The sequence below is a fragment of the Camelus bactrianus genome, chromosome 5 (assembly GCF_048773025.1).
Source record: "Camelus bactrianus isolate YW-2024 breed Bactrian camel chromosome 5, ASM4877302v1, whole genome shotgun sequence".
Taxonomy (NCBI): domain Eukaryota; kingdom Metazoa; phylum Chordata; class Mammalia; order Artiodactyla; family Camelidae; genus Camelus; species Camelus bactrianus.
In genome coordinates this window covers 74644120-74658120 of record NC_133543.1, presented here as the reverse complement: position 1 = coordinate 74658120, position 14001 = coordinate 74644120, and the positions used below count along the sequence as shown (strand labels likewise).

The 14001-nt window shown below is 46.6% G+C and overlaps 1 long non-coding RNA gene across 1 annotated transcript; it reads right to left on the bottom strand.

Moving 5' to 3' along the window:
• Positions 1-1603: 1603 nt before the first annotated feature.
• On the bottom strand, positions 1604-10323 carry LOC123618342 (uncharacterized). The gene is made up of 3 exons (XR_006726766.2): positions 10135-10323; positions 6027-6197; positions 1604-4084 (listed from the first exon to the last, which is right to left on the bottom strand). It is a non-coding gene; the product is annotated as an uncharacterized LOC123618342 (long non-coding RNA).
• Positions 10324-14001: the final 3678 nt, after the last annotated feature.

Sequence of the window (14001 nt, the reverse complement as noted above, 5' to 3'; positions counted from 1 at the left end):
ATATTTATACAATGGAATACTACTCAGCCATAAAAACCGACAACATAATGCCATTTGCAGCAACATGGATTCTCCTGGAGAATGTCATTCTAAGTGAAGTAAGCCAGAAAGAGAAAAAAAATACCATATGAGATCACTCATATGTGGAATCTAAAAAACAAAAAAACAAAGCATAAACACAAAACAGAAATAGACTCATAGACATAGAATACAAACTTGTGGTTGCCAAGGGGGCGGAGGGTGGGAAGGGATAGACGGGATTTCAGAATTGTAGAACAGATAAACAAGATTATACTGTATAGCACAGGGAAATATGTGCAAGATCTTATGGTAGCTCACAGAGAAAAAAATGTGACAATGAATATATATATGTTCATGTATGAGTGAAAAATTGTGCTCTACACTGGAATTTGACACAACATTTTAAAATGATTGTAAATCAATAAAAAAAAAAAAAAGCATCATTGGGCCGATCAGAAGAGAACTATTGAAATCTCTTGTATTTGGGAAAAAAACCCGATGCACAACTCAGACAATTATGACTCTTCTGTCTTCTGGTAAAAGCATCCCCTGTAATTTCAAAAAGATCCCCTTTCTCAGCCACTTCACCCCCAGGCAAGGCCCTTCCCCACAGGGCCTCTGTCTGCATCTGGTTTTCTCTTCCTGCCTTGGGTGAATAAACTCTCTGGTGACCTGCTCACACCAAGCCCCAGGCGCTAGTCTCCCCACCCTCTCCGTTGGAGAAGACTTGACTCCTGTGCCCTCTGCAGGGCTTCCACTTGCCGAGTTGCTAGGATGTAAGGGATGCAGCTGGCGGTCTCACAGACACGGAGGATGAGGGCCTTTCCTTGGCCTCACATTAAGAGTCAGTGCGATTACTCCACTGCTGTCCACGCCCTATCTCTCTCAACCAAAAGTCCATCCAACAATTCTCTCAGACATAGCTGCCTCACCTCTAAGTACCTGCGACGAGCGCAGGTCTCCTGCCAGGGCAGCGCTCGACTGCTTTAAGATGCGCTTTACCATCAAGTGTCTTCAGCACCTGGGCATGTGCTCGGCTGGGCTCCTCGGAATCCCACTCATAAAAAATGTTCTGCCGTGTTTCCGTTACTTGTCATCTTTGAAAACACAAAGTTAGCCCTAAAAGGCTGATTCATCCCTCGGCGGTGTTCTGAGTGCTCAACACCTCCAACTCTGGCAGCTGTCGCTAGTGACTAAGGTGGTGTGGGCTGAACAGAGGGCTCTCCCCGGGCACGGGAACAACCCTTGATCGTCCCTAAGGCTCATATGTCTGTCTCCTGCTGCTACACCCTGTGTCCCTCAAGGATGGGGACCACATCTTATTTGTCTGTACAGTCCCCGTATCCAGAGTAGTGCCTGGGGCATAGTAAGTGTCTCTTTGTGGAATGAAATGTCGAGTCTCATTTTTTTTTCCTTTTATGGTGGTAAAACACACGTAACATAAAATTGACCATCTTACTTACTTTAAAGTGTGCAATTTGGTGGCATTAAGTACCTGCAGAGGGTTGTACTGAATCACACTTTTTAATTAGTTTTTAAAATCTCTTTAATAAAAATCACTGTAAATACATTAACAGCCTTTCTTAAGAAATGAGTAAACAAAAATACAAAATAGGGAGTCTGACTTAAAGGAAATCCAAACAACAAGGTATGAACATGGTTTCCCACTAAGCATAACTGTTACCCTCTCTTGGCTCTTCTGTGATCTTCTCCCAGTGCTGAGAACATTGTCACTAAGCAGCTGTCACAGGGACTGCTAGTCGCAGATCCTGAAAAGACATTCATACTCATGGCCCATGAGGGACTTAAAGGCCAGAGAAGAGATCGGGCTTATTTCTAATTTCCCACTCTGTAAAGCGAACTTCGTAAGGGCAGGAATATTTATCAGTTTTCGCCCTACTATGTTCAGTACTTCAAACAGTGCCTGGTATGTGGTGGCATTTGAAAAATATTTGTTGAATGAATAAATAATAAAAATCTTGCTGGGGAAGTTGGGGACAGCTTCACAGAAGGCATTAGATTGAGCTTAGTCTTAACAAAACTCTTCCTTGGAGGAAGAGTTACAGACATCCCGGCAGGAGAAGAGAGTCTTCGTGGAATACTGGGGGGCCGGACAGGCGGCTTGATTGGATGCTGGGAGAGGAAGGTCACGCAGGCAGAGGTTGGATGGTGAAGGAATTTGTATGCCATCTTCAAGAATCTGGAGTTTGAATTTTTATCTCATAAATGAAGAATTTGGAGCAAAATGTTTGCATTTTGGAAAAGCCCAGATAAGCAGTGTTTATCAAAGCTCACCAGTCCGCCACCACTCCCCAGGTTTCTGAAGCCTTTAATCACGCGGTATCTGCAGCAAATACTTTCTGCTCCTAACCAGTCTGCATCATCCCTGCAGAGAAACTCTCCTGACCTTTCCCCCGGCAGCCTCCCCACTCAAGTCCCTCTTTCCTGAACTACATTTCTCTCCTGCCAAAGAGAGACCTGTATGAGCCCACCTGGGGGCCTTTTCCCTGGCAGGATTACTCTTTTAGCTGCTTTTAAGCTCTGTCCATCAGTCCTTAGACTGGGTTCTTCTGGAAGCAGACACTGGGACAAGGACTTGAAAGTAAATGGAACGTCGGGAATGAGCCCAGGATGGACAAACAACCAGTAAGGAAAGTGAGACCCAGAAGGGAGAAACAAACAACATAGGGTGATCTGTGAGTGAGCTACCGCGGTGGGGCACTGCCACTTGCCCCACCAAGGAACAGTGCAGCCTACATCTCAGAATTGTCTCCAGGAAGGCCAAGGAAGCCTCGATATTAACCCACCAATTCCTATGCCTTCGGTGAAGAATTGCCCAAGGGGCGTTAAATTCCAGGCACCAGAGGTCTGCCCTGCGCCCTAACTGACAGACCCCTGACAGCAAAGCAGAGAGACGTGGGCATCTGCAGGAGCGGGCCAGCCCCATGCACAGACACTGCCTCTGCAGCTGCGCGTGAGCTCAGAGGTGGGCCAAGGGCATGAGGGCATCAGCAGCATCCTCTGTACCACCTGCACCACCGCAGCTTAGTTTGCCTATAAAAAGACTGTGGCAGAGACAATCCAGTACTCTGTGTTCACAATACCATTTCTCCCTGGGCACACAGGAAGCCTACATGTCACAGGATCCCTTGGAGTTGTCACCTCATCAGACTGAGTTCTGCCCAGTATAAGATAGACAGAAGTGATTAAGTCCCTTAAGAACATTGCCCGTGATCCTCCAGGTCTCTTTCCCTACCATGACTAACTTAAAGGCAGATATTTAAAATGGTATGTTACAACTTTTTTAAATTCAGATGCGTTAAGTAGAGCACAGGGTGCTGGATGGCAAGTCAAGGTTCAACAACAGACCACAAGCGAAATTGAAATAGAGAAGTTTATGACTCTCAGGTCCTGGAGGAAGTACAGGGCCCGCCCCAAGGGGCCACACAGGGAGGTCAAGGGAGAGAGGGAATGAGCGGGAGGACCTGGGGCCGTGTCTTTATTAGGGTGCATAGCTAGAGTGTGTTGGGGTTCCCAGGCGAGACTGGATTGGTCAATTCAAACTAAAAGAGCGAGGGTTTGGTGAGCATACGGCATAAGGAAGCTGGGAGGGGAGGGAGAATGTTGATCACAAGAAGACAAACCAGAAACTTACATGTGCCTGTGACTCCGCAGGCTGAGACCTAAGGCATGTGCTTGCGTGAAGGGGCTAGTGTCAGCTTCAGGCCCCTGCAGGCTGATTGGCTAGACAAAATGAATACAGAGGCAGGAACCCCACGGAGTAAGCTTAGCTCAACTCTCAACATGCTAGGAACACAAGATAGAAGGAGCATTTTTCCCTGAGTCCCTGCGTAGAGGAGCCCACCAAGGAAAGCCACTCAAATCACCCCAGACTGTGACATGAATGAGAAATAAAGTTGAATGAAGCCCCTTGAATGCACAGGTTTATCTGTTACTACGGTGGAGCCCAGCCTATCCTGACTAATACAGGATATACTGGGGCTCTGCTGAGAATTTCTGCGTGTCCTGGCGATACATTCCTTTTCCCTTCTTCTCTTCATAACTAGAAAAGAGAAGTTGAGTGCAATATTAGGACTTGAAATGGTGTGCTTACGTCTCAAGGAACGAACATGCTTAGCTGAGTGATGTTCTTGCTGTTTGCAATGAATTCATGAAACCCAGCTGGTGTAATAGCCTTGACAACATCTCTCAAGGCCACCTGTCCACTTTAAGACATCAGTTCTGGTGGTAGGGTTCAGCTGCCCAACCCCTCCACTTAACAGATCTAGAGAAACCACCAATTACTGCTCAACCACCCTGCCTGCAGCAGCCCTTGGGGTCAGAGGATGACATCCTGGAGGGCCATTTGCAATGATTATGTAATTAATATTATCATGATGTACAACTGCGTGTAATGGCTTTCATAGATGGAGACCTTTCTGTCCCAGGCTATTCTTCAAAGCAAGGTGGTCTCTCACTGTACCTGCCTGACATTCAGGAACATCCTTTTGGCAACATTGTTTCTAATATTTGTTGCATGTCTTTAAGTCTTTGAAACCCATGGGTCCTGGAAGTTTTTGAACTAAGTTTTGTGGCTCTACCTTCCCTTCACAGTCTTAAAACCATCGGTTTACACAAATGCTTGATCATGGCCATTGACTCCTCCCAAAGTCAACACTTAAATTTATTGACTGAGAAGGATGTATCTGACCGAAACTTCACCCAGCTCAATATTTGCCTAGACACAATAAATCTCAACACCGACCAGAACCGAAAGTCGATGGATATGTATTGTTACATACTTTCTTTTGACAAGAGTAATCAATTGGGTATGGATTTTGAAATAATTTTATTTTGATTGGAGCGTGGGATGAACTTGACAGGGCCGGCTGAAAATAAAGGGTGGAAAGTATGCTAGGAACAGTCGCCCCTTGTAATCGCATAGTTAAATGTGGCGCTGTGAGCAGCACTTACAGAAGAAAAAGGACCCTGTCGTCTATCAAGCAACCAGAAGGGCTGCTTTCTGTGAGATGATGTCATCATAATGGCAGAGTGTGTTAAGGCCTCTGCGAATCCCCACCGGGCATTGGTCCTGCATGAGAATCAATTACAGAGAAGATAAATGGTGCATTAGAAGTGTCTTCTGGCATATATTTCACTTCTGATATATGTTGTTCTGCTGAGCAACAAACGATTAAGATAAACCTCAAGGTCATGTTTGGACCAGAGAGATGTTTTTCATTAGCCGGGGAGTGACCATCCTGATAACAGAAACAGAAGCTTGCGGAATATTGTGAAACAGCCGCTTCCTCGGAGGCGGCCGGGGCAGCCGGCCTGGGCTGCCTGAGTCGGGCTGAAAGCCCCACAGGTTCACAGAAAGCCCGTCAGCAGCCAGACCCGGGGGAGTGGTATCTGTGCCATGATCCCCCGGCCACGGCCCCTCCGAGTCCGCGGGACAGTCACTGCTGTGAACCGTAGTTACACTTCGAGAAGGGACCCTGGGGACCACATCGCCCCAGCTCGGCTGTGTCAGCCACAAATCTAAAAACCAGCCGAGTTCCCCTCTTTCCTCCCTTCAGAGCCGATGGTCTGTGTTATCACTTGAGGTCCTTTCTTGGCCACATCTCTTGTTTCCCCTGAGACTTTTTGGTGATGCCACGTGTGAAAAGGAAGAGCGTGTTCATGCCTCCTTGGGGAAACCTCGGCGTCCGCCTCCCTGTCCCTGGGTCCTGGACCCACTACACTGGGATGTCTGTACCGCCTGTCACCGCCCCCCCCAGGGGGTGCAGCCCAGCCTGGCCTGTGTGCACTACAGCAATGTCGCCCGTCACTCAACCCAGTGCCAGCCGTAGGCTCTAATTTCAGGTTTCCTAATCCCAGGATTTTCCCATGTCCTCCCAGGACCTCACTGCAGCCTCAGAGGCCTGTGAAATGCACGTCTTTATTGTAGAATCGTAAGCATTTTTAGGGTACTCAGTTGCCTTCCCTGGGGTCATGCTGCATACTTTCATAAAGAGAAATCCACGTCTTTCCTCCAAGTCCTCCACGAGGGAGCTTCGCCAGTTACTCCAGTCGGGGGCGCCTTCTCCGACCTTCCATAGCTTGCTGTAGATACAGACAGCCCACCGCATCACCACCTGGCGATCTGTAATCCCCGGAGCCTGAATCAGTAAGTGCTACGAGAGAACATTTCCATCTTATTACCAGTTGTACGTATACACTCAACAAGTACTTCAGGAATAAATGAAAAAGTCTGAGGGCATTAAATGTCTATGCCCATATTTTTCTACCAGGGTCTATTACAGTTGGATTAAGAACTCTAGAGATTAGCTTCCGTTTTCCCCCAGGTCTCAGAGTATAAGCCATGGAGACTCAGCAAAACATAAGGACCACTTTAGGGGCCCAGAGTCTATCAGGCCAGTTCGCTGTTTCTGGAGGATGTGGAGTGTGAGTGTGGATTAACCAAACAGAAGGGAATTTGCCGTAAGTGTTACTGGTTCCAGGCTAATGAACACTACTTTTTTGCTTGTGAATTTTTGCCTTCTTTCCATTGAAAAGGTGGACCTGACTAGGAACAATGAAATCAGCAAGAAGGGTGAGACCAGTCTAAATCACAGGCACACTGGTACTCATATCCTGGCCCTGCATCCACACCAAGCTGCATTCAAGTCCTCTCTCCACCCACAAGCGCTCTGTCACCTCCTACACCACGTCGTGACCAGTCGATTACTTCCCTGCACATACTTTTACCCATGTTTAACCAGCTGATGTCCTAAAGTTAAGACTGGTTTTTTAAAACAGCTTTATTGAGTTATAATTGACATACAATATCGCACATATCTGACATGTACAACTTGGTAAGTTTTGACATATATATGTATCTCCATAAAACCATCACCACAATCAAGACAGGGAAGAAATGCATGGCTTCCCACAGTTTCCTCATGCCCCTCATTACCCTACCCTCCTCCCAGCTTCTTGACTTCTCAGGAAACCACTGATCTTCTTTCTGTTACTACAGATTAGTTTGCATTTTTTAGAGTTTTTTATAAATGGAATGACACAGTATGCAATCTTCCTGATCACATGGCTTCTTTCACTTAGCGTAATTGTTTTGAGCTCCATACATATTGCTGCATGTGTTAATAGTTTATTTTAAAATAAGGTTTTTAAAAACTAACCTGAAAGTTTGAGGGCATCCTAAAAATTGGGAAAGATTGGGTCCTTCAGATATATTGTGTCATAGACTGCCTAGACCTGTTCTAGAATTAGCAATCCTGGTATCAGCAGGAAACGCACAATAAGGAAAGACTCAGAACAGGAAAGGGGCAAAGAACAAATGGAGATAAATGGCTAAGGGACCAGAGAGAAGGAGCTGGAAATACCTCCTGAATCCCCGTCTGTCCCTAACTCTCTCCCCAGCAGTGCTTCCCCGCGATCCACTGTCATCACTCCATCCTAATCTCTCCCTGAAAGTATCTCCACTTCCTTCTTCTTCCAAATATCCCACCTCCACCATAAATAAAGCCTTTTGTTTTTTATCACCTACTTTTAGCTGAGCGAGAGAAAGAGTGAAATTACCTCCCACTCAAACATCTCACTGGAAACCCCACTGATTCTGTGTTTAGAATTTTGAATCTGCTGTGACTTGAGACAAATCTTTCCTTCTCAAATCCCCATGTAAGGATGCCAGAGCCTGGCTTTGCCTCCCCCCCTCCCCCACCGCCGCCCCTTGAAGACCTCAACCCAACTCGGGAACACCAACCATTGGTTAGAAAACACACTGATCTCAGTATGTTATCCAGGAAGCCAAGAATTGATGCCTTGTCAAGTGGCGGCTTCTTTTGAGCTTTAGTCTCTAGAATGAAATGCTGATAAAGGTGAACTTGTCTTCATCATAAGAACTTAGCTCTGGACACAGGCACCATGTCCACTTGCAGGCTGCTATTTTCCCAGCCTCAGTCTTTCCAGCCTAAAGCCGTTTTGTCTCACCCCCCCCATTGCCTTTTGAAAGCCTTCAATGTGTAAACCCTCCCTCCTTGACTTCTGCGTGTCCAGGAACCTAAATCCCAGAAGACTGACTGCGATGAGATCTCCAACCTTCAACAAGCCGTGTGAGAGACACTGGGTTTGCTACGTGCTTTGTAAAAAGTCCACTTATCCTCTGTGCTTGTTCCAGGCCTGCTGGCATAACTTACCTATTTAATGGACATACTTTAATGCATTAAATGGCCCAGATTCCAAAGCTATGGTTGAAGGCAGAGCAAAATGATTCCCTTGTAGATAAAGAAGGCGCCACTCCAATTACTGCAAAGCCCGGCCACGAAGCGCCAGGCCCAGAGCAATACTTCATCCAGACTCATGGTGAGTGTCTGGTCGGTGCTTCACCCGACACTTTGCAAGTGGAAGACTCTTTTTCCCTCCCACTCCCTTAGGCATCCTGTGCCAAGAATTTGCTCATGCTCCTAGCAGGAGGTTTAATTACCTGGGACTTAACTGGTCATGCTGTAGCAGTGTAGAGCTGCAAATATTCCAGGGTGTCTTCAAGGACCCTTCGCCACCAGGTCCTGACCTGTCTTCCCTGCCTTAACTCCTACATCCCTCAAACTTTCCTTCCAGATGAAAACACCGGGGGCTTTTCTTCCCTTGGCTCCTTGTTTCACACTGTCTCCTTTACCTGGATTGTTTCCTTGGTCTTTGCCTACAGAAAAACTGTCCATCCTCAAAGTCTAGATCGGAGTGCCCCCTAGTCCCTGGTGTGTCCATAAATCCCACAGCCCAAAGTGACGTCTTTCCCTTTTCTTCTTAAAGCACTCAGTTCATTCCATAAATATGGACATTGTCAGAGTTTGCCTTGGTTGTAGCCGGTGTGGCCTCGATAGCCATCACCGTGTGGCTGGCGTGGGAGACGACCTTCGGGCCGGCACCGTGCTGTCACCCGGATGAATGCACTTACTCCTCAAAGAACTATTTAACTATTCCAAAGAAGTTATTTAACTTGTCTAAGATCACAGAGCTAATAAGTCATAGATTTGAACCTCAGGCAGTTTGACTCTTGCACTTAATTAAGGTTCTAGACTGTAAGCTCTGAAGGACAACTTTCCAGTCCTTACAGGATGCCTCCCCCTTTAGTAACAGTCACATACACACACCCCAACACACACACACACACACACACACACACACACACACAATCTATCTTTTATTAACATTAATATTTTATTAGTAGTTTTTATTTATATTTCTATGTAAATAGACACAGATATATCTCACAAAAATAAAATAATGAATAGCCCTGGTATTAGTTTCCTGCGGCCACTGTAACAAATGGCCAAAACCTGGGTGGCTTAAAACAGCAGTTCTCTCACAGTTCTGGAGGCCAGAAGCCTGAAATCATTATCACTGAGCCAAAAGCGGGGAGTTGGCAGGGCTACACTCCCTCCGGAGGCTCTGGAAGGGAATCCATTCTTTGCCTCTTCCAGCTGCTGGCATTGCCTGTTCTGTGGCCACATCACTCCAATCCCTGCCCCCATGGTCGCATGGCTTCCTCACTTATATAAGGACACTTGTGACTGTGTTTAGGGCCCACCCAGATAATCCAGGGTAATGTCACCATCTCAAGATCCTTCGCTTAATCACATCAGCAAAGACCCTTTTTTTTTTCCAAACAAGGTGGAATTTATAGTTTCCAGAGATTAGAACCTGCTATCTTTGGGAGCCACTGTCTTTCCAACTACAACGCCCAACCTTGGTCCTTATTCCTAAGTCACAGGTGTCCGTTAGCAGCTGGTCTTACAAATGGACATGTTCCAAACTGAAATTAGACTTTGTAGGAAGCCCCTCCTCCATCCCTGAAATGCAGAGAAGCAGTCAAAACAACCAGAATTTCACAAAGGACTCGCTTTAGGAGACCCTGGGTTTCAACCGCAAAAAGTATATTCTTCAACAGAAAACAGAAACAGAGCTCATTCCCCTCAACAAACATATTGTAGGTCACATTTTTATGGCTGAATCAACAAAATGCTCTCCATAAACTACACTTTTGTGCAACACAAACTGTTTCAGAAACACTCCTGCTGCCAAGATGAGAAGTGGATGTGGCTCGTTCCTTACCCTGGTGTCTCTGAAAATTCTTTCCCACGTAGCCGAGGTTGCCTGCGCGAACAGCAGGGATAGTATGTCATCCCCGGGTGACCAGCCAGCTCCCCCTCTGTGAGGCGCCCGGGAACCTCAGAGCACAGAGCATGAAGCATGTCAGGGTTCCGTGGTAGAAACCACAGACAGCTGTTGTCAGAGGGTGTTACAGAATCTGAAATCACACATATTCGTGGCGCTCCCCCCCACCCCCAGTCTCTGACAACTTCGATGCGTGAGTCTTTGCTAACGAATCCTCCACTTGGGAAACAACTCGGCTGGAAGATGTTCAGACACGGACAATGCCCATTAGGCCTTGGGTCAATATGATTTTATGGTTTGTTTAAAAATGGTTAAATAGCTATTAAGCGTCCCTCTCTCCAGCCTGCAGCCCTGCCTTCCTGCCTGCGGATAAGTCACGCGGGCATTCGCCCCTCCCTCTAAAACTCTCGAACACATAAACACACTCTCTCTCTCTGGTTTCATTGCTCCATTGCGGAGAGGAAACATCATGATTTTTCCACCTCTGCTGAACGTTAAGAATTCGGTTGCAACCAGGAATGGGAGCCCCTGGGCCCCCAGGGACAGATTCTGTCCTTAGGAGCCACACAAGTGCTCTCTGCACAGAGATGCCTCCAAGGGGGTGGGTGATGGAGGGAGGAAGGCCTTTCTGATCCATTCTCTGTTTCAAACAGCTTGATAAAATTGACGGAATTAGAAAGCGTTCCTTTCCTGGTGATAGTTCAGCCTACTCTGTTTTATTTCTGCTGGGTTGGTGCTAGCTGGCCAGCCAGGCTGTTAACCACGTTTATTACTCACAGTCCAGGAAGTCTAAGTAAACACAGCCAGAGCCGCTGCCCACGGTCCCTCCGGACCCTCGGGCTCAGGCAGGAAGTCCCCTCCAAGAGCAGATTGCACTGGTTGCCGGCTGGATGGCCATTCTGATCAGGAGCCAGCCCCGGCTTCCCTTCCAATGTCACTCTTGAGGGATGCTCAGCAGCCGTGAAACCTCTCCTGGGACACTGTCATCCAACTGTTACACAGAACACGGATTTGCCTGACAAGCCTGAAACAACACAGTGTGTTTCTCCCAAATCCTTTATCTATGCATCCCAAGAAGGTTTTGGTTAGGATAGAGCTATATGTTATACCACGTGGCATGTTGGCAATTCTCTCCTCCTGTAACGTGTGACTTAGAATAACAGTCTGTGAGGACCCGGAGTTAACACAATACCCAGATTCCGTCTTAGCAGGAACAAGAGAGAAAGCAGAGATTTTCACAGCCCACGCCATTACAACTCACAAATTCAGAGGTGCGAAATGTTTACCTCTTGATTGGCAGAACAAATCTTTACTAGCTAAAAGAATAAAGGTGATGCTCTCAGTTTAAAAGAATGATCTGAAATTCAGAATTCTACTCACTAACATTAATTTCTTCACTCCCTGGAACTGGAGAACACGGAGGGTTTCATCCTCCTCTGGGAGAACATGAGACTATTTAGATCCTTCCTGGTCGCAGCGAGTCATTGTGGAAATAAAGATCCTTCCATTTCACCCAAAGCAGAAGATGCTGAGGCTTACCCTGCATGTGTCTTCCTGCAGAGGCTCACAGGAAAGAGGAGAAGAGAGAGACATTGGCAAGTGACAGAAGGAGTCGGGAGAAGGAAAGATCCAAAGTCTCAAGGAAGCTGCTGACAGAACACATTGGCCTTTGCTAGCTAATCCTCCTCACCGTGAATGCTTGCATGTGTCTACAGAGAACACACCCTTCTCAGTCCAGGAGGCAGACTGAGCCTTCTATAAGCCATCTAGTGGTTTTTTAAAAAGTGTAGAAAAGGAAGATCTGAGCTTCTCCCCACCCCCTCAAAAACACCCTCCCCCAGGATGTCCGATGATCCTCTGTCCAGTTTATTTCTGTGCATTGAGAATGGCTTTCTCCCGGGCATTCTCTTAAAATACTCACTCCTCCTAGGAGAGGTCATATGTCAAATCCTTTTCTCATTAATATGCATGACTCTTTCAAGTTCTTCAGCTAAGGAGAAATCAAGATTTTAGGCCACGAAGTGGAGTGAAGGCAACAAGAAATGGAGGTCAAGGCAGGATCTCCGCTGGCCTGTGTGGACACTCTACTCAAATTTGGACAGGTGCTCAGGACCCAGTCCGGTGAGCCAGGCTGGGAGAGTAGAAGGCACCTCTGTGGTGGGGGCATCCCCCTTCCTCCTGGCAGACCCAGCCCCACAACGGGGCACACAGCTTGGGGGTCCACTCCCATTTTTCCCTTCAGCCTGGCCTCTTTGTGGGGTACGCAGACTCTACGGTCATGCCCAGCGGCTCTGGCAAGGAAACAGAACCTCAGCTCCACTTAGGGACCAGCCCTGAAAAAAAACTTCCATCAAAAGACAAAAGAGAAAAAGATCTTTGGGCCTATGGACATTCCCTATGCTTATCACGATCTGAATTCACACTCCTAGGAAGTTTCCTTCATTTTCGCTGAGTACCCCAGATGTCTTCTGTCCTCTAATGGCTGAGATGCTGGGGTTTGCACTCAAATATCCCCTATGCCTTTTCTCTCTCTGAACCCAGAATCTCCCATCTCGCCCATCCCCGTCCCCTAGCTTTTTCCTTGTTCCCTCCCACCCCAACCCCTGACATAAATAAGGACCAGGATGGTAGATGGGTTTACAGTATTTGCTGAGTTGCTGTTAAAGAAATAACTGATGAGCTTAGACTGTTCTAGACCTAAAGAAGACTGTCTGCCTACATCTTCAAACTCTGGCAATCCCGAGAGTCTAGCCACTTCTATAAATCTTAACACTTACTTCTATGCAGCAAAGGCAGAATCAAATATGTCTAGCTCTCTTGCCCAGCAATACACAGGCAGAAAGTGGAGTAGCTGGGATTCCAACCAGGGAGTCTGACTCCAGAGCCCCGGGTTTCATGTCCGCCATGACGGCACAGCCTCCCAGAGAGGGGGCAGTGAAGCTGGGAGGTCCTGGGAATCCTCCTCCAAGGTCAGATTCTGACTTTGGCCTCTGATCTCTTGCTCTGTACCCCAGCACCCTGTCCTCCAAATGGAGATCGTGCCAGAGAGCCAACAGACAGGGTCAAGGTAATAAGCCCCTGGATCCAGTAAAGCAGCCCCTGCCGTTCAACCAGGACCAAATGTTACTGAACAAGTAGGCTTAATGGGCAGCGAGGACGGCCACAGGCTCCCTTTGGCTTGGGCTTCACACTTCATGGCCAAAAAGATAAGCCTTCCGGCTAAGGAGGACAAAGGTAAGCAGCTTACTGGGTCGCCTTGCTAAACACAATGACTGCAGACTGGGAGAACGGACAAGCAGGGCTTTATACTTTCTCCATTGTCAGTAGGGACTACCGAGTAAACATCTTCTGTTGATCAAAACAATAGAAATTAAACCTCAAATCATCATTACTGTACTCGGATATGTTGTTCCTGTGTAAAAAATACTTGGAAAATTCTTACAGGTTTAAAGAAATTTCTCTCAATTTTCAGCTAAATTTCTAAATAAGGAGTCAGATCACTGGAATGATCAATTTATTTCCCTTCTAAGTCATGGTCTCATGTTTGATGTTTCTCTTGCACATCATTAAATCAGTCTCCCCAAATTTATATTATATTGTCTAAATAGTTGTAAAAGTTTTATTTTCAAATATATTAAGTGCACGCTTTAACATTTTTTTTTTTTCATAATCTTGGAGCTAAAGATTTAGCTCCAATTTGTGGGAAAATGTTTCCCACATAACCTATTTGGAAAATAAAGTTTGAAAAACCAAATCTTATATATCAAAACAATGACCAAGGCCAGAAAAAATCTAGTATCACTT